Source organism: Bos indicus x Bos taurus, chromosome 1 (assembly GCF_003369695.1).
Source record: "Bos indicus x Bos taurus breed Angus x Brahman F1 hybrid chromosome 1, Bos_hybrid_MaternalHap_v2.0, whole genome shotgun sequence".
NCBI classification, from domain to species: domain Eukaryota; kingdom Metazoa; phylum Chordata; class Mammalia; order Artiodactyla; family Bovidae; genus Bos; species Bos indicus x Bos taurus.
In genome coordinates this window covers 115410232-115430275 of record NC_040076.1, presented here as the reverse complement: position 1 = coordinate 115430275, position 20044 = coordinate 115410232, and positions in this window count along the sequence as shown.

Below are 20044 nucleotides of genomic sequence, written 5' to 3'. Positions count from 1 at the left end.
TTTTGAACATATTTCTGAAGTACCTCTATAGTGCAAGCATCATTTAACTCTGCATAACAAACACTACAAGTAATAGCATGTATTCTTCCTGGTAGATCAGGCTCAGGCTGTTTCTTTTCTGAAGTAGATGTGTTGGGAGAAGGGCAGGGGACTGTCTGAGCTGCACAAAAGTACCCAAGAATTTAGAAACTCATCAGATTTCAAAGGGGGCAGGAGACAGAGGAGCCAGAAGACAGGAGAAAGAATTTAGATTTTCTTTGTGCTCTGAGCATTTTAACATGGATCTAAGGAGAATCTGCCCAGCAACCTTTCAAAAAAGGAAGCAGTGGGGGAAAGTCACACACTTAAGGCTTGTGAATTTAGAACATTTTAGCTCACACACGGCAAATCTTTGTGTTCAAATGTGAGGAGATCTCCTAATATTATTGACTATGCCATATAATTGATAACTACCTTTCTAGTCTTTAAAATTTTACAAATTTTGACTTGTCTTTTTCAAGTTTTTTTTAATATCATTTTTTTTTTTTAAACTGGAATCTAATCTTGGAAGGCAGTATTCTACATAGGAATGTTCTCCCAGGACTGGTATTCACTTCTCTCTCTTGATTAGAATTGGAATTATTCCTAATTGTATTTCTAAGATTCTCAGCTCTTCCATTCCCGTAGGCTCTAGGATAGGATCATCATTATAAAATAAAATCACAATCCTTTTTGGAAAGCCTAAGATCCCTTAAAACTTAAATCACTTATAAAAGATTGTAGAATTCTGAAAGGAGGCCAAGGGTGGGTTAAGGAAGTGTCTCATTCGTCAGTTTCTAGAAAACAGGAGACTTTGTGTGTGTGTGTGTGTGTGTGGTACATTTAAGGCTCTGAGAAGATGCGGTGCCTGCGTAAGAATGCATGTTTCATTCTGGAGCTGTGTTCTCTCAGAGAATGTCTGTTAACACCGTTCAGAGGGTACATCTGAATGAGATATCTCTCTTACAAGAAAATACCTAAACAGTTGACTGTGTGATAAGCATATACTCCATTTGTCTCTCAGCAACATGATGTCACTCTTCTTTTCCAAGCTGAGGCCTTGACTCCCATAAGTTTTCAGGTGGTAACTCACTCTGCAGGGACTCCCACTATTATGCCAGCGGTAGAACCCAGAAAACCTGCAGTCAGAAAGACACGCTCTAACTACTGACAAGATGAACTAGGCATACCAGTTCTGATCATGTCAATCAAAAACATAGTGCGACTAAAGCTAAAGCTTATATCCTGACCCTAACAGTTCCCAAAATTATACTGCCTGGAAATTAAATCTCTTCTTCCCTGAAAAGTGGCTGATTCTAAGCAAAGATCTTTATCAAGTTTAGTTGTGAGATTTAAAACTCTATGCCTGTAAAAGAGCTGAAGTTAAGAATATGGACTTCCTCTTATTCAAAGCTTTCTTGCTAAGGGGTAGGGATCAGTTCAGCAGGATGACATGTGAAGTGGCTTTTCACCTGTGAATAGTTCTAATTTCAGTTGTGCTTTCATTCTCTTTATCCTTATGTTGAGATGTATGGTGTCTGTTTAGAGATTTAACCACAAGTTTTATAACTTTAAAAAATTTTATTCTGCAAATTAAATATCAAATTTAAATGTATGTATTTTTAAAATCTCAAAAAAGAATCTCAGTGAGATTAAATTGTGAGTATTGGAGTATGCTGCTGCTAAGTCACTTCAGTCGTGTCCAACTCTGTGTGACCCCATAGATGGCAGCCCACCAGGCTCCCCCATCCCTGGGATTCTCCAGGCAAGAACACTGGAGTGGGTTGCCATATAGGAAGCATTATATCTGGGCTAGATCTCAAGCAGTACTTTGGAATTAAAGACAGGGCTAAGTGAATAAGAAACTTCATGTTTTATCTGTAATGCTTGTGTGCATGCTCAGTTGCTCAGTCATGTCTTTCTTCGACCCCATGGACTTTAGCCTACCAGGCTCCTCTGTCTATGGGATTCTCCAGGTAAGAATACTGGAATGGGTTTTCATATCCTCCTCCAAGGGATCTTCTCAACCCAAAGATTGAACCCATATCTCCTACATCTCCTGAATTGGCAGGCTGATGGATTCTTTAGCACTAGTGCTGCCTGTGAAACCTTTTATCTGTAATAATTTAAATGAAACACCTTACTTGGATATATTTAAGTATGTAGGCTGTTAGATAACTTCCACTTTTAAATCTAATTGAATCTAGAAACAATGTAGATTAACATGTTAGCTGCTTCAGCAATATGTGAACCGTGAACTTCCAGATGTTCAAGCAGGTTTTAGAAAAGGCAGAGGAACCAGAGACCAAATTGCCAACATCCACTGGATCATCAAAAAAGCAAGGGAGTTCCAGAAAAACATCTATTTCTACTTTATTGACTATGCCAAAGCCTTTGACTGTGTGGATCACTAGAAACTGTGGAAATTTCTGAAAGAGATGGGAATACCAGACCACCTGACCTGCCTCTTGAGAAACCTATATGCAGATCAGGAAGCAACAGTTAGAACTGGACATGGAACAACAGACTGGTTCCAAATAGGAAAAGGAGTCTGTCAAGGCTGTATATTGTCACTCTGTTTATTTAACTTCTATGCAGAGTGCATCATGAGAAACGCTGGGCTAGAAGAAGTACAAGCTGGAATCAAGATTGCCAGGAGAAATATCAATAACCTCAGATATGCAGATGACACTACCCTTATGGCAGAAAGTGAAGAGGAACTAAAAAGCCTCGATGAAAGTGAAGGCAGAGAGTGGAAAAGTTGGCTTAAAGCTCAACATTCAGAAAACGAAGATAGTGGCATCTGGTCCCATCACTTCATGACAAATAGATGGGGAAACAGTGGAAACTGTGTCAGACTTTATTTCTGGGGGTTCCAAAATCACTGCAGATGATGATTGCAGCCATGAAATTAAAAGTAAGTAAACTTCCCTACTCCTTGGAAGGAAGTTATGACCAACCTAGATAGCATATTCAAAAGCAGAGACATCATTTTGCCAACAAAGGTCCGTCTAGTCAAGGCTATGGTTTTTCCAGTGGTCATGTATGGATGTGAGAGTTGGACTGTGAAGAAAATTGAGCTATTGATGCTTTTGAAGTGTGGTGTTGGAGAAGACTCTTGAGAGTCCCTTGGACTACAAGGAGATCCAACCAGTCCATTCTAAAGGAGATCAGCCCTGGGTGTTCTTTGGAAGGAATGAGGCTAAAGCTGACTCCAGTACTTTGGCCACCTCATACGAAGAGCTGACTCATTGGAAAAGACTCTGATGCTGGGAGGGATTGGGGGCAGGAGGAGAAGGGGATGAAATAGGATGAGATGGCTGGATGGCATCACCGACTCGATGGACGTGAGTTTGAGTGAACTCCGGGAGTTGGTGATGGACGGGGAGGCCTGGCGTGCTGCAATTCATGGGGTCACAAAGAGTCAGACACGACTGAGCAACTGAACTGAACTGAACTGAAATCTCACTTATTTATAATAGATCAAAATGTTGACTTCAATGAAGATCTTTTCTTTATTCTAAACAGGCATTAATTCTTCATGAACAAAACATTCCGTTAATTATTAAGGATTAATGCAAGTATGAGCTTTTTCCTCTGTCCCAAAGGATGGTTTTTAATGTGTTAGTCATATAATTGTTACACAATAGTTATCTTTTTAAGATAGATGAGCACACACAAATACACTTTTTTGGAAAAAAAAAAAATAGCTTCTGTTGGAAAATATTTTTCCCAGCTAATCAAATACCTTCAGTAAATACAGAGGGGTGTTTAAAAGTTTTAATCAAGGGACTTCCCTTGCAGTCCAGCGATTAGGAGCTGGTGCTTTCATTGAGGTTGCCAAGGGTTCAATCACTTCCTGGGGAACAAAGCAAAGCCACTCAGCCTGGCCAAAAATTAATAAATAAAACAAGACTTCAATCAAACTATGAAGTTGCCATAAGAATAATAGAAATACAAGACTTTCCAAGCCACTTCTTTTTAAAGTATTAATCTATATGATTGTATGAAAAAAATAAGACTTTAGTTGTGATTAGTATTTTTCACATTTTAAAATAAAATATCAAAATAAAATTAATTAGTGGAAAATAATGGAATGAAAATGTGTTCCTCCAGCATAATTGTCACTTTCACATAGTTCTTCTATGTCTTAGAAGAAAATAAGAGAAACTGGTTATAATCAACCAAATGAATTTAGATGTTAATGCTCAATCAGTTTTTCAGTATTTGCAAGAGATTGTGAAATTGTTTTCACAGTCACAAGAAAACAATATAAAATTCATTAAAAAGAAATTAGAACCAGATCCATTCAATTTGAAAGTAATTTTTTGACAGAATTAAGAGGCTACATATTGAGGATTATTTTCTTTCATTTGTTCTTGGTCTTCCCACTTGTGGTCTCCAACATATGTTGGTTTTTCCAACATAAAACAGCACAGTTATAAAATAGTCTTGCTATATATATATGTATATATGTACATAATTGTCTTGCTATATATATATACAATAAGATCAAGTTTTAATATCTTTTGAAGTGGTTTAGAAAAATGTTTCAGCCTGCTTTAGTTTGTCATACAAAAATATTTAAAATTAGAAATACATGCCTCAAAATCAACATCTTTGAATAAATTGATGACATTTCTTTTAGTTCCTAAAATTATTTTTAAGAATGAAAATACTATACAAACTACACACATACTTCAAAAATTTTAAGATTTTTATTTTCAAAAGCCCTGTAGAAATTAGATATTGGGAGTAATTGTCAAAAATTGCTATATGAAGCAATTTGGCTGAGGGCTGTTTTGCATTCATTCAACATCCTGTGAATAAATTTTGAAAGCATTTATCCACATTCTCACAAAATAAACTGAGTTTTTATTGTGTGAGAGAAGAAAAGGTACATTCAATAGATTTGTAGCTGGTTGCCCTTAGAACTTGCTCTAATGAAGATGTTGCAAGCCAGATAAGGACTTTGATGCTGATTCTGTCACATTTCTTTGGTTTGCATAAACTTTAAATGCCAATGTTTTGTAGATTTTAAAAGGTATTCAGTGATAACTATCTGCTGGCATATTTTGGTAACTAATAAGTCTACATGAATGATGTATTAGTTCTTAAATTTTGAATATTTAAACAGGTAATCTCTAAGCTATAATATTACTAATATTAAACTTGATTTAGTTTTTAAATTACTTATTCTGTATCTTTCATTTTATATTTTAATAGATTATACACAGTTTTTGTGTGACAGGGGATTTGTTTTTCTGTTTTGTTTTCTTTTTGGTGATGCAACTGGTTTTTAGCTTTCATGTTTTAATAAGTGAGTGGATTCTTAAATTAAGTGAATAAAGGAAAGAATAAACACAAACATTATAATTAATTGCAATGCCATTTTCCCAAATGATGCCTCAGGTTTCAGTATGACCATAACCTTTTAAGTAAAGGGAATTATATTGTTTCAAGATTTAAAACAAAGTAAAATTAGGTGGGCACAAACTATGTTAAATGTATGCACAGTCACACATGCGCACACACACTTAACAAACAATTTTCTTACCAAACCTTATTCTTGTAGCTCTTTGGTGATTCTGAACAAGGCCCCCACACCTCTCTAAACTTAGCTTTTTCACTTGTGAAATCATTGTGTAGGAGCTGGTCAGTATTTTTCAAACTAATATCTTCATATCTATTTGTAGGTGTTCACAGTCTTCCAGGAGAATTTTTTATGTATATTGATTTTATAATTTTAATAATGCACATGCAAATAATGGATAATTTAGATGATTGCTAAGTTAGATAACCAGGCACCACCATAAAGCGAAAACCTAAAACATAGACCTTGAATTTGTAAGAAGGAGTTTCTCAATATATAGTCTAAGAATCTTTGTAGTTTTCAAAAGTACTCTTGATGGACTTCCATCACTGCTCAAATCAGAGAAATGTTTCTTAAATTCCTTTCAGCCTTTAACATTTATTTTAAAATCTGATATTGATTAGCTTTAAATGGAACTACCAGAGGAAGGCCGCACACCACAAAAGAAAGACAAATTGATTTTTCTCTATTATTTTTGGGTTTTTATCTCCTGTACACATATCAAAATAAGCAAACCAATTTAGAAGATATGTGATGGGGCTTCCCAGGTGGCACTAGTGGTTAAGAACCCACCTACCTATGCAGGAAACATAAGATGCATGGGTTCAATCCCTAGGTTGGGAAGGTCCCCTGGAGGAGGGCATGACAACCTACTCCAGTATTCTTGCCTGGAGGATCTCATGAACAGAAGAGCCTGGTGGGCTACAATCCATAGGGTCTCAAAGAGTCTAGTACACACACACACACACACACACACACACACACGAGGCATGTGATGTTTAAAGCAAAGCTGCAATAATGTTGTGTGAAAGAAAATCAACAACCTCCAGGAAGTGCTGGCTGAGATATCATGATGTCAAACTGATGCCATGATGGCTCTTTGGTGAGGTAGAGGGAAAGGATGTCATAAATTCTGAGGGAAAACAAAGGCCCAGAACCAAAACATATTTGTAACACCAATTATACTAAAGCAAAGACTGTGAAATGTTAAGGACACACACTCCACAAGCACCCAAGTCATTCCAGGAAGCCTTTAAAATAATTGAGCTTAGGACTTCCCAGGTAACCCAGTGGTTAGGTTCTACACTTCTGTTGCAGGGGCACGGGTTCATCCCTGGTCAGGGAATTAAGAGTTTATGCAAAAGTGAGGTTATAAATGAATGGACTGTGCAGTAATAAGAGCAATTGATAATAGGACAGATTGGTTGCTGATGAGGTTCTGAATGAACATACTCCAAAGGAAAAGATGGTTCAGAATATATGGAATAATCAATAGAAATAACTCCAGACAGAAGAAAATAGGTAGTAAATAAAAAGAATGATATCTAGTGGGCTTATAGCATAGGTTTGTTTAAAACTAATAATAAATGTTTGTTTATTTATTCTACAAACAAAAATGATAGGTTCAAACTTTGTCTCCTCTAACAAATAGTTCAATATCCACAAATTTGCAAAGATCATTTTAAAAAAAAAAGCAGTATTCAAAACTTGTCACATACAGAATTTCTTATTTCTATAATTCAATATAATTAGCTACCAAATTATTTAATCACTATATTGATGATATTGCCCTGATCTGTTTGAGTTTTATTTAATTTGGTCTGAAAATTTGAGTTTAACACAATCAGGAGTCTGTTATCAAAATATTTAATGGTTAAATTTTTCAATGAAAATTGTAACTAGTTTAAAATTCATAATTGAATAAGCATTTTATTATAAAACATCAATTTTACAATTAATTTTCTTTTTAGTCACACATGTATTTTATTACTGTGCATAGATTAGAGGGGATATTCTTCTAATTAATAATGAAAGTATGATAATAATTTTTAAAACAATGCATATTTTTATAAAGATAAATTTTTAATCCTTAAAAAAGATCCTTTATAGCCCTATATATTCATTCCTTATTAAATACAGTTAAAATCAAAACAAAAATTCAGACAAAAACTGTACATCTAAATTGGATCTGCCCCCTCTTCTCTTACCAACAATGGAAAAATAAGCAGCTTGAGCAACTTTGTAGAAAGGATGAAACTGACCTCAAGGTCAAAGACAAATAGCAGAAAAGGTCATATTTTATTATGGCGCTAACACAAATAGAAGAGAAAGCAAACATCTCTGTCCCTGCTTTCATAGTACACAGGAATAAAAGCAACAGCTGGCTTTGTCTTTACTGTAGCCATCTGTCATCAACACAGCTGCCCAACTTCAACTTAGAACGGTGTTTCATAAACTGAATGGAAGGTGTAGGCAACAAAACCAGCAAACTTGACACCCTAGATGTGTCTGGCATGCTGATTATTTCAGGCTGAAAATAATCAAGGCCCAAAAAAGTCAAGAAACATAGTTACTTTCCCCCTAACTTCCTTAAAAGAATTTAGATAGAGGGCCTGTTTCTAGAACGGAGCTATCACCAGCGATATCTGCAAAGAATATGAGTTAACTGTGGTGGGAGAAGCTCAGAGGGAGGTAATGATTAGAGTCAACTCTGTGTCCCACTGTCCCTGCAGGGCCCAGCAAACATTTACTTACCAAACATCTGCTTTAATATTTATTCATTTATTTATTTGGCTGTGCCAGGTCTTAGTTGCAGTATGTGAGATCATTAGTTGTAGCATGGGAGCTCTTAAGTTGTGGCGTGTGGATCTAATTCCTTGACTTGGGATCCAATCCAGGCCCCCTGCATTGGAAGAACAGAGTCCTAGCCACTGGACCACCAGGGAAGTTCTTACTATTCCCTTGTGAATTGCCATCTGCTCCTCTGAAGTCCCAAACCATGATGCCCAAATCCTCTTGTCTTTAGCTGAAGATGATATTTAAGGTGAGGGTTTTAGCCATTTTGTTGAGTTACTCAGTTCTTTTGGGTCTCTCCTATATGTATTTGCTATTGAACTTGTTTAATTTTCTCCTGTTGATCAGTCTCATGTCAAAGGCACATGGAGAAGAGACTTCTAATTTCTCTTTTTTTTAAAAAAAGAGCATGATTACTGCACTATACGATAAGAGTATGTTTCTTTTTTTTTTTAATTTGGCAATCTTTTTTTAATTTTTTCTTTTTTTAATATAAATTTATTTATTTTAATTGGAGGCTAATTATTTTACAATATTGTATTGGTTTTGCCATACATCGACATGAATCTACCACGGATGTACGCGTGTTCCCCATCCTAAACCCCCCTCCCACCTCCCTCCCCATACCATCCCTCTGGGTCATCAGATAACCCAAAACTGGAGTATATTCAGTACTTTTGCATGAGGGACAACAGACTTCATCCTCCAAAGACTCTGAGCTTTGCAACTGTCCTTATCATTTCGTTTTCCTGATATGTTGTTGTCTCTCACCATGTTTGCTCCAAATCAATTGGCTATTAAGGTACCCAAGCTATTAGACTCAGAGCAACTTAGGGATATAGGTTAAACACGGGCTTTGCAGAAATGTGCAGTTTGGAATGTGCTATTGTTTTCTAAGTTTACTTAAGTCTAACAGTAATAGCCTGAAATCAGAGCTATATTTATTTGTTTACTTGTTTTCTCCTCAGTTTTATCAATCATTGAATGTTTAATATCACTACCACTAATCAATCTATATTCTATTTCCAGAATAAAATTATAAAACTTGACAAAAACACACTGCCCTAAACACATCAGGACTTTGGTCAATTAACACCACTTGACTGAACATAATCCATCTCATTCTCCAAGGCTCAATTCAAAACTGTAACCTCTTTAATTCTCCAATAAGAACTTTACTTACTTGTCAGCAGTGACAATTTCATCCTCTTTTTTCTTAGTAGCAGTTCACTCAGTTTTCACTTCTGTATTCCTCTCCAGTGCCAGCACAGTGTTTTGTACTTAAAAGCTAAATAAATATTGACACTTCCTGAATAAGTTCATGAAATGAAAAAAATAGAAAGCAATTATATTCAAACAGGTCTATATTATAGTCTTCATGAGAAGAGTTGACTCACTGGAAAAGACTCTGATGCTGGGAGGGATTGGGGGCAAGAGGAGAAGGGGACGACAAAGGATGAGATGGCTGGATGGTATCACTGACTCGATGGATGTGAGTCTCAGTGACTCCGGGAGTTGGTGATGGACAGGGAGGCCTGGCGTGCTGTGATTCATGGGGTCGCAAAGAGTCAGACACAACTGAGTGACTGATCTGATCTGATCTGATCTGATATTATAGTCTTCACAAATAATATGTTGATTTTTATGAAGACCATATCCATTTTTATAACAAAACATTGAATATGTAATAAATACGAAAATATGATATTTAGGAGGTTAACTTTGTGATTTAAAATCTAATATGTAGAGTTTTTATGTAGATAACATATACAAAGGTCCCCCACAACTGCTAAGAAGAATGCAAAAAGTCATAGTTTTATCCTTATTTCATTAAATAGGATATATATCAGCACTTAGATAACTTATTTCACCAAATATTTTATTTTTTATAAATTGAAACTTACACAGCTGTCATATAATATCAACTTATGTTCAGATGTAGAGTCTAAAGCTTATATAGTTGTTTCTTAAAAACAGAATTAACAAACTAAACTCTTTTTCAAATATTTACTTATTTATTTTTTGCCTAGTTACAATTTATTGCTAAGATAAAATAAAAGTTCAAGATTGCTGGGAGAAATATCGATAACTTCAGATATGCAGATGACACCACAATTATTGCAGAAAGTGAAGAAGAACTAAAGAGCCTCTTGATGAAAGTGAAAGAAGAGAGTGAAAAAGTCGGCTTAAAACTCAACATTCAGAAAACTAAGATCATGACATCTGTTCTCATCACTTCAAGGCAAATAGATGGGGAAACAGTGGAAACAGTGACAGACTTTATTTTGGGGGGTTCCAAAATCATTGCAGATAATGATTGCAGCCATGAAATTAAAAGATGCTTGCTCCTTGGAAGAAAAGTTATGACCAACCTAGATAGCATATTAAAAAGCAGAGACATTACTTTGCTGACAAAGGTCCATTTAGTCAAAGCTATGGTTTTTCCAGTAGTCATGTATGGATGTGAGAGTTGGACTATAAAGAAAGCTGAGTGCCAAAGAATTAATGCTTTTGAACTGTGGTGTTGGGGATGACTCCTGAGCGTCCCTTAGACTGCAACCAGTCCATCCTAAAGGAAATTCTCCAGTCGGACTAGAGATCCAACCAGTCGTTCCTAAAGGAAATAAGTCCTGAATATTTATTGGAAGGACTGATGCTGAAACTGAAACTCCAATACTTTGGCCACCTGGTGTGAAGAACTGACTCACATCAGTTCTTGGAACTGATTGGAAAAGAAACCGTGATGCGGGTAAAGATTGAAGGCAGGAGGAGTATGGGATTACAGAGAATGAGATGGTTGGATGGCATCACCTACTCAATGGACATGATTTTGAGTAAGTTCCAGGAGTTGGTGATGAACAGGGAAGCCTAGTGTCCTGCAGTCCATGGGGTCGCAAAGAGTCGTACAAGACTATGTGACTGAACTGAACTGATAAATAAAAGTTAATCATTCTCCATAATTTTATCATTTTAAAAACATGACTCAAGTGGTGAACTATTTCCTCATTGGAATATCACACTAGGACCACAGCCTTGTCTAACTCAATGAAACTAAGCTATGCCCGTGGGGCAACCCAAGACGGGCGGGTCATGGTGGAGAGATTTGACAGAATGTGGTCCACTGGAGAAGGGAATGGCAAACAACTTCAGTATTCTTGCCTTGAGAATCCCATGAACAGTATGAAAATGCAAAATGATAGGATACTGAAAGAGAAACTCCCCAGGTCAGTAGGTGCCCAATATGCTACTGGAGATCAGTGAAGAAAAAACTCCAGAAAGAATGAAGGGATGTAGCCAAAGCAAAAACAATACCCAGCTGTGGATGTTACTGGTGATAGAAGCAAGGTCCGATGCTGTAAAGAGCAATACTGCATAGGAACCTGGAATGTCAGGTCCATGAATCAAGGCAAATTGGAAGTGGTCAAACAAGAGATGGCAAGAGTGAATGTCAACGTTCTAGGAATCAGCGAACTGAAATGGACTGGAATGGGTGAATTTAACTCAGACGACCATTATATCTACTACTGCGGGCAGGAATCCCTCAGAAGAAATGGAGTAGCCATCATGGTCAACAAAAGAGTCCGAAATGCAGTACTTGGATGCAATCTCAAAAACGACAAAATAATCTCTGTTCGTTTCCAAGGCAAACCATTCAATATCACAGTAATCCAAGTCTATGCCCCAACCAATAACACTGAAGAAGCTGAAGTTGAACTGTTCTATGAAGACCTACAAGACCTTTTAGAACTAACACCCAAAAAAGATGTCCTTTTCACTATGGGGGACTGGAAGGCAAAAGTAGGAAGTCAAGAAACACCTGGAGTAACAGGCAAATTTGGCCTTGGAATACGGAATGAAGCAGGGCAAAGACTAATAGAGTTTTGCCAAGAAAATGCACTGGTCATACCAAACACCCTCTTCCAACAACACAAGAGAAGACTCTATACATGGACATCACCAGATGGTTAACACTGAAATCAGATTGATTATATTCTTTGCAGCCAAAGATGGAGAAGCTCTATACAGTCAGCAAAAAAAAGACCAGGAGTTGACTGTGGCTCAGACCATGAACTCCTTATTGCCAAATTCAGACTTAAATTGAAGAAAGTGGGGAAAACCACTAAAGACCATTCAGGTATGACCTAAATCAAATCCCTTATGATTATACAGGGGAAGTGAAAAAATAGATTTAAGGGACTAGATCTGATAGATAGAGTGCCTGATGAACTATGGACTGAGGTTCGTGACATTGTACAGGAGACAGGGATCAAGACTATTCCCATAGAAAAGAAATGCAAAAAAGCAAAATGACTGTCTGGGTAGGCCTTACAAATAGCTGTGAAAAGAAGAAAAGTGAAAAGCAAAGGAGAAAAGGAAAGATATAAGTATCTGAATGCAGAGTTCCAAAGAATAGCAAGAAGAGATAAGAAAGCCTTCTTCAGCGATCAATGCAAAGAAATAGAGGAAAACAACAGAATGGGAAAGACTAGGGATCTCTTCAAGAAAATCAGAGATACCAAAGGAACATTTCATGCAAGGATGAGCTCGATAAAGGACAGAAATGGTAGGGACCTAACAGAAGCAGAAGATATTAAGAAGAGATGGCAGGAATACACAGAAGAACTGTACAAAAATAATCTTCATGACCCAGATAATCACAATGGTGTGATCACTCACCTAGAGCCAGACATCCTGGAATGTGAAGTCAAGTGGGCCTTAGAAAGCATCACTATGAACAAAGCTAGTGGAGGTGATGGAATTCCAGTTGAGCTATTCCAAATCCTGAAAGATGATGCTGTGTAAGTGCTGCACTCAATATGCCAGCAAATTTGGAACACTCAGCAGTGGCCACAGGACTGGAAAAGGTCAGTTTTCATTCCAACCCCAAAGAAAGGCAATGCCAAAGAATGCTCAAACTACCACACAATTGCACTCATCTCACACACTAGTAAAGTAATGCTCAAAATTCTCCAAGCCAGGCTTCAGCAATATGTGAACCGTGAACTTCCAGATGTTCAAGCTGGTTTTAGAAAAGGCAGAGGAACCAGAAATCAAATTACCAACATCTGCTGGATCATGGAAAAAGCAAGAGAGTTCCATAAAAACATCTATTTCTGTTTTATTGACTATGCCAAAGCCTTTGACTGTGTGGATCACTAGAAACTATGGAAAATTCTGAAAGAGATGGGAATACCAGACCACCTGATCTACCTCTTGAGAAATTTGTATGCAGGTCAGGAGGCAACAGTTAGAACTGGACATGGAACAACAGACTGGTTCCAAATAGGAAAAGGAGTCCGTCAAGGCTGTATATTGTCACCCTGTTTATTTAACTTCTATGCAGAGTACATCATGAGAAACGCTGGACTGGAAGAAACACACGCTGGAATCAAGATTGCCAGGAGAAATATCAATCACCTCAGATATGCAGATAACACCACCCTTATGGCAGAAAGTGAAGAGGAACTCAAAAGCCTCTTGATGAAAGTGAAAGTGGAGAGTGAAAAAGTTGGCTTAAAGCTCAACATTCAGAAAACAAAGATCATGACATCTGGTCCCACCACTTCATGGGAAATAGATGGGGAAACAGTGTCAGACTTTATTTTTCTGGGCTCCAAAATCACTACAGATGGTGACTGCAGCCATGAAATTAAAAGACACTTACTCCTTGGAAGGAAAGTTATGACCCACCTAGATAGCATATTCAAAAGCAGAGGCATTACTTGCCAACAAAGGTTCATCTAGTCAAGGCTATGATGTTTCCTGTGGTCATGTATGGATGTGAGAGTTGGACTGTGAAGAAGGCCGAAGAATTGATGCTTTTGAACTGTGGTTTGGAGAAAACTCTTGAGAGTCCCTTGGACTGCAAGGAGATCCAACCAGTCCATTCTGAAGGAGATCAGCCCTGGGATTTCTTTGGAAGGAATGATGCTAAAGCTGAAACTCCAGTACTTTGGCCACCTCATGCGAAGAGTTGACTCATTGGGAAAGACCCTGATGCTGGGAGGGATTCGGGGCAAGTGAAATTCTCAACAGGTTGGAAACTAAATTCTATTTTCTAAGATATTTTTCAATACTTCATTTTTTTAAAAATTCAAATTATTTCCTAAGATTTAATTTCAGGTCTATGTATCTTCAAAATACACTAGGGCTAACACTTTCCTTTCAGTTTTGCTCTGGTCAAAAGTGGGAGAAAAAACATATTTTTAAATTCTTCATTAAAAAAAATCAGATAATAAACCATGCTTTTTATATCTTGAAGAAATATTTATAGCACAAAAATTATTCATCACTAGAAAATTTTGAAAATTTCCATTTAGCTTAGTTTTGAAATTATTTCCTTTTTTCCTCATTAATTCCTTTTTTATTGTTCCTGTCATAGTCTCTATTTGGTATTATCACTTTTGCCACTTTATATTTTTAAGTATAAACTTTTTCCATTTCCAGTTGGAAATTCACTGAGAATGTATAACCAACCCTTCTCTAGTTTTTGTTTTAATGACAAATCATATCTTGTCTTTCATTAATTAAGCTATGCTTTGTCTATTTGAAAATTCAAAAACTTGATTTTATTTGCTTTTAGTTTCGTCTAGTTTTGCTCTCAATATATTTCCTCTTTTTGGATTTCTTTAGTTGGAGACTTTGAGGTAGTATATTCTGTTTGCTTTACAAATATAGACATTTAGGTCAATTCATTAACCCTTAAGGAAGAGCTAGAGACAAAACATATCCTTTGGGAAGGGGTATATTTTTATTTATATTTTTTTGGCCTTTCTTTTTCAACTTTTAATGTAAAAATTGTCACACATACATAAAAGTTGAAAGAATTGTATAGTGAATATTTATATGCCCATCCCCTAGATTTGACAACAAATATCTCATTACATCTGCTTCATTAGGTCTCTGTTCATCTATTCATTCTCTATCAACTCTATCAATCCAATTTATTTTTTAATGTATGTCAAAGTTGCAGACATCAGTAAATTCCAACTCTAAACATTTTAGTAAACATTTCACTAACCAGAATACAGTAGTTATTTTTGTTTGCCTTCTTTGAGATAAATATATGCATAAGGAAATACATAAATCTTAAATATATCAAACACTGAGTCCTGACAAATGTATATACCTACATAAATCTTATCCTAACAAGATACAGAGCATTGCTATCACCCTTTAAAAAGTTTCCTCATGCTCCTTCTCCATTGAATCCCAGCCCATTGGCCAGAGACATAGCCTTTGCTATCTTTTTTTTTTTTTTTTTCCAGCAATAGATTTGTATTTGTGGCTTTAAGAAATCTTTTAACATGCTTTACATTTTATCACAGCATTATTTGAGAAGATGCTAAGTTAAATTTCAATAATAAGAATAATATTATAATATCTTATTATCTAAAAGTATTTCAAATGTCCTATGACATCTGATTTGACCCTCTAGCAACTTTATTTTGGGCTTACCTAATGGCTTAGCAGTAAAGAATCCACCTACAATGCAGGAGCTGCAGGAAACATGGTTCAATCCCTGGGTTGGGAAGATTCCCTGAAGAAGAAGATGGCAACCTGCTGCAGTATTCTTCCTTGGAGAATCCCATGGACAGAGAAGCCTGGAGAGCTACAGACCATAGGGTTGCAGAGTCACACACAACTGAAGCAACTTAGCATGCATACAACCTTATTTTAGAGATGAAGAATCTAAGGCGGTTAGAGGTGAAAAACTCACTTCAGTGCGCTTAAAACTCAGTCCTAGGTTTACAAACACCAGAGCCAAAACTTTTTCCCATTATTTTGTAATGCGTTCTTGTTCTGATGCCATTGTACTGTAGAATGAGAATGCACAGATTGGCCATAAAGTCTGGAAACAGATATAATGTTTGTTTTAAACAGAATGAAACTACTTATTTTACCTCTGGAATATGCAAGAAATGAAGCTTTACTCAATGAAAGTGGGAGGCACATCATATGAGCCAGCACATCACAGATGCACTTGCATGAGTTAGGAAAATCCTCTTTGCTCACTATAAATTTACATCACATCTTGAACTGTTTATCACTAGTAATAACAAAGCAATGAACATACAATGTGACATTACTGAACACTGCAATGTAATAGCAATAATTTTATGTATATTTCCATTTTTTTCCCAAATTTTATAGAAAGCCTGTAGCATTTAGAATTCTGCCTATAAAGAGTATGATAAAGGAAGCATTTCTTGATAGAATATGAATAATGTTTACTAATGATTCTTACAAATTAAAAGAAAATGATTGTGCTTTATTACCATCAAGCTGTTTTCCTGTGTCTGTCCATTCAACATACTAACTGATCAGAGTATATTTTAATTTATTGTTTACATGACCTTCAGTATTCTGGAAATGAAGTGCTAAACAATTTCTATCTTTCTGTTTTATAATTTAATTATCTCATACACTTGATTTCTATGGTGTTTAAAACAAAACCATAGGAACAAATTGTAAAGTTATAATTTACCATTTTCACCATTTTAATGTTGAGGGGTTGTTGTTGCTTAGTCACTAAGTTGTATCTGACTCTTTTACAACCCCATGGACTGTAGTTCGCCAGGCTCCTCTGTCCATGGGATTTCCCAGGCAAGAATATGGAGTGGGTTGCCATTTCCTTCTCCAGGGGATCTTCCTGACCCAAGGATAAAACTCACATCTCCTGCACTGGCAGGCAGATTCTTTATTGCTGAGCCACCTGGGAAGCCCTACAGGTCTCCAAGCTCTGTACTTTACCAGCCTTAAGATGGAAGAAAGAGCCTGGAGTCAGGGGCAGAGGCATCAAGGGTTTAGTGGATACAGGGTCTTATATGTCTGAAGCAAGGTCCTGGAGTTTCACCCTACCTTGTGTAACAGATGGACAGATGGCAGGACATGGCAGCAATCTTCACTATTGAGGCAAAGGAAGGGGAAATTAATAGATATAAAGGAAGAAAAACATCAAGTTTCTGCCAGGGAAACCAGCAAAGAAGCATAATTCTGACTACCCCTTTGCTAAGCTATTATAGTGAAGATGTTTTGATCTAAAGTCTAGAACAATCACTAGTTAGAGCTGGGAGCAACTGTGTAGGCATTTACTAATTAGACTTTACAATGAAAAGGGAAGATAAGTCATGTTACATGTTTCAAATGGCAACATCCCTCACAAATATAAATGTGTCTTCAGTTCAGTTCAGTTCAGCCACTCAGTCCTATCCAACTCTTTGCAACCCCATGAATTGCAGCACGCCAGGCCTTCTTGTCCATCACCAACTCCTGAATTTCACTCAGATTCATGTCCATTGAGTCAGTGATACCATCCAGCCATCTCATCCTTCTTCTCCTGCCCCCAATCCCTCCCAGCATCAGAGTCTTTTCCAATGAGTCAACTCTTCGCATGATGTAGCCAAAGTACTGGAGTTTCAGCTTTAGCATCATTCCTTCCAAAGAAATCCCAGGGCTGATCTCCTTCAGAATGGACTGGTTGGATGTCCTTGTAGTCCAAGGGACTCTCAAGAGTTTTCTCCAAACCACAGTTCAAAAGCATCAATTCTTCGGCCTTCTTCACAGTCCAACTCTCACATCCATACATGACCACAAGAAAAATCATAGCCTTGACTAGACAGACCTTTCTTGGCAAAGTAATGTCTTTGCTTTTGAATATGCTACAAAATGGCAACTCCTACTTGGTTTTCAGAGCCCTTCCTATATCTGCTGTTTCTCAGAAAGAAGAAGGAGAAGAGGAAGAAGGAGGAAAAGTTAATTAATATGCCAGAGACATATATTTTAGCATGGGAAATCTTGCTCCCATACTCCCATACGTAAATTCCATTGTGTTATTCAATCTGTTTCTGTTTAGTTCTCATAAACTAAGTTCCTATACTCAATAATTATATAACCACATACATCTAAGCTTATCCATCAAATAACCCATATGTATCCTTTGCTATCTGGGGTGTATTTTTAGGAATTTTTAACTGAGATTTATTCAACTATTTTATAAGATTAATCAATTCATAATAAATTTGTATTATTATTTTTCTGAAAGTTTGGTTTTGATGTAAGCTTTATAATGCCTTGTTTGACTTTTCTAAAATTGTATTTCTTCTTCAGATTGTAGACCAAAAATGGTGTTAAAGAGAAATTCTATATGCAATGAATGAGAATATAATTTCAATTTAGGATTTTTTCTTTATTTAGGCCTAGAAAAATAAAAATTAGGTAAAAATAAATGTTAAATTTACCCTAAAATAAATTTAGTATTCTGCTTTTCATTCAATATAGGATATAAATGATATGATAACCTCTTCCTAAGAATCTCTGATTGTTTCTACTTAAACATAGCATTGAACAAATGTGGATTTCTGCTTCCTCAAGAAACATCACTAAAATGAGAATGAAGGAATTGCATCATGTAAACATTCATGAAAAAAATAACAGAAATGGAGAAAACAGAGCTTTATAAATTTTGGAAGATAGAAATTTTTGAAAATGCTAAAGTAGTGATGCCAAAAACTTGGCCTCTGTTCACCAGAGCTGACTTAAATCTTGAAACGGACTTTTGGGGGAAGTAGAAAAGAATAGTTTTATTGCTTTGCCAGGCAAATAGGGACACTGTGAACTAATGGCATCAAAACAGAGGGATTTGGTGAGAAGTTTTATAACAGTGTTTCAAGTGTGAGATTGTTGATAAGGATTTGAATGTGTCCAGGGCCTGCACTCAATATGCCAGCAAATTTGGAAAACTCAGCAGTGGCCACAGGACTGGAAAAGGTCAGCTTTTATTCCAATCACTAAGAAAGGCAATGCCAAAGAATCAACAAACTAAAATGGACTGGAATGGGTGAATTTAACTCAGATGACCATTATAGCTACTACTGCAGGCAGGAATCCCTTAGAAGTAATGGAGTAGCCATCATGGTCAACAAAAGAGTCCGAAATGCAGTACTTGGATGCAATCTCAAAAACGACAGAATGATCTGTGTTCGTTTCCAAGGCAAACCATTCAATATCACGGTAATCCAAGTCTATGCCCCAACCAGTAATGCTGAAGAAGCTGAAGTTGAATGGTTCTATGAAGACTTACAAGACCTTTTAGAACTAACACCCAAAAAAGATATCCTTTTCACTATGGGGGACTGGAATGCAAAAGTAGGAAGTCAAGAAACACCTGGAGTAACATGCAAATTTGGCCTTGGAATACGGAATGAAGCAGGGCAAAAGCTAATAGAGTTTTTGCCAAGAGAACACACTGGTCATACCAAACACCCTCTTCCAACAACACAAGAGAAGACTTTACACATGGACATCACCAGATGGTCAACACTGAAATGAGACTGATTATATTCTTTGCAGCCAAAGATGGAGAAGCTCTATACAGTCAGCAAAAACAAGACTGGGAGCAGACTGTGGCTCAGATGATGAACTCCTTATTGCCAAATTCAGACTTAAATTGAAGAAAGTAGGGAAAACCACTAGACCATTCAGGTATGACCTAAATCAAATCCCTTATGATTATACAGTGGAAATGAGAAATAGATTTAAGGGCCTAGATCTGATAGATAGAGTGCCTGATGAACTATAGACGGAGGTTCGTAACATTGTACAGGAGACAGGGATCAAGACCATCCCCATGGAAAAGAAATGCAAATAAGCAACATGGCTGTCTGGGAGGCCTTACAAATAGCTGTGAAAAAAAGAGAAGTGAAAAGCAAAGGAGAAAAGGAAAGATATAAGCATCTGAATGCAAAGTCTCAAAGAATAGCAAGGAGAGATAAGAAAGCCTTCCTCAGAGATCAAATCAAAGAAATAGAGGAAAACAACAGAATGGAAAAGACTAGAGATCTCTTCAAGAAAATCAGA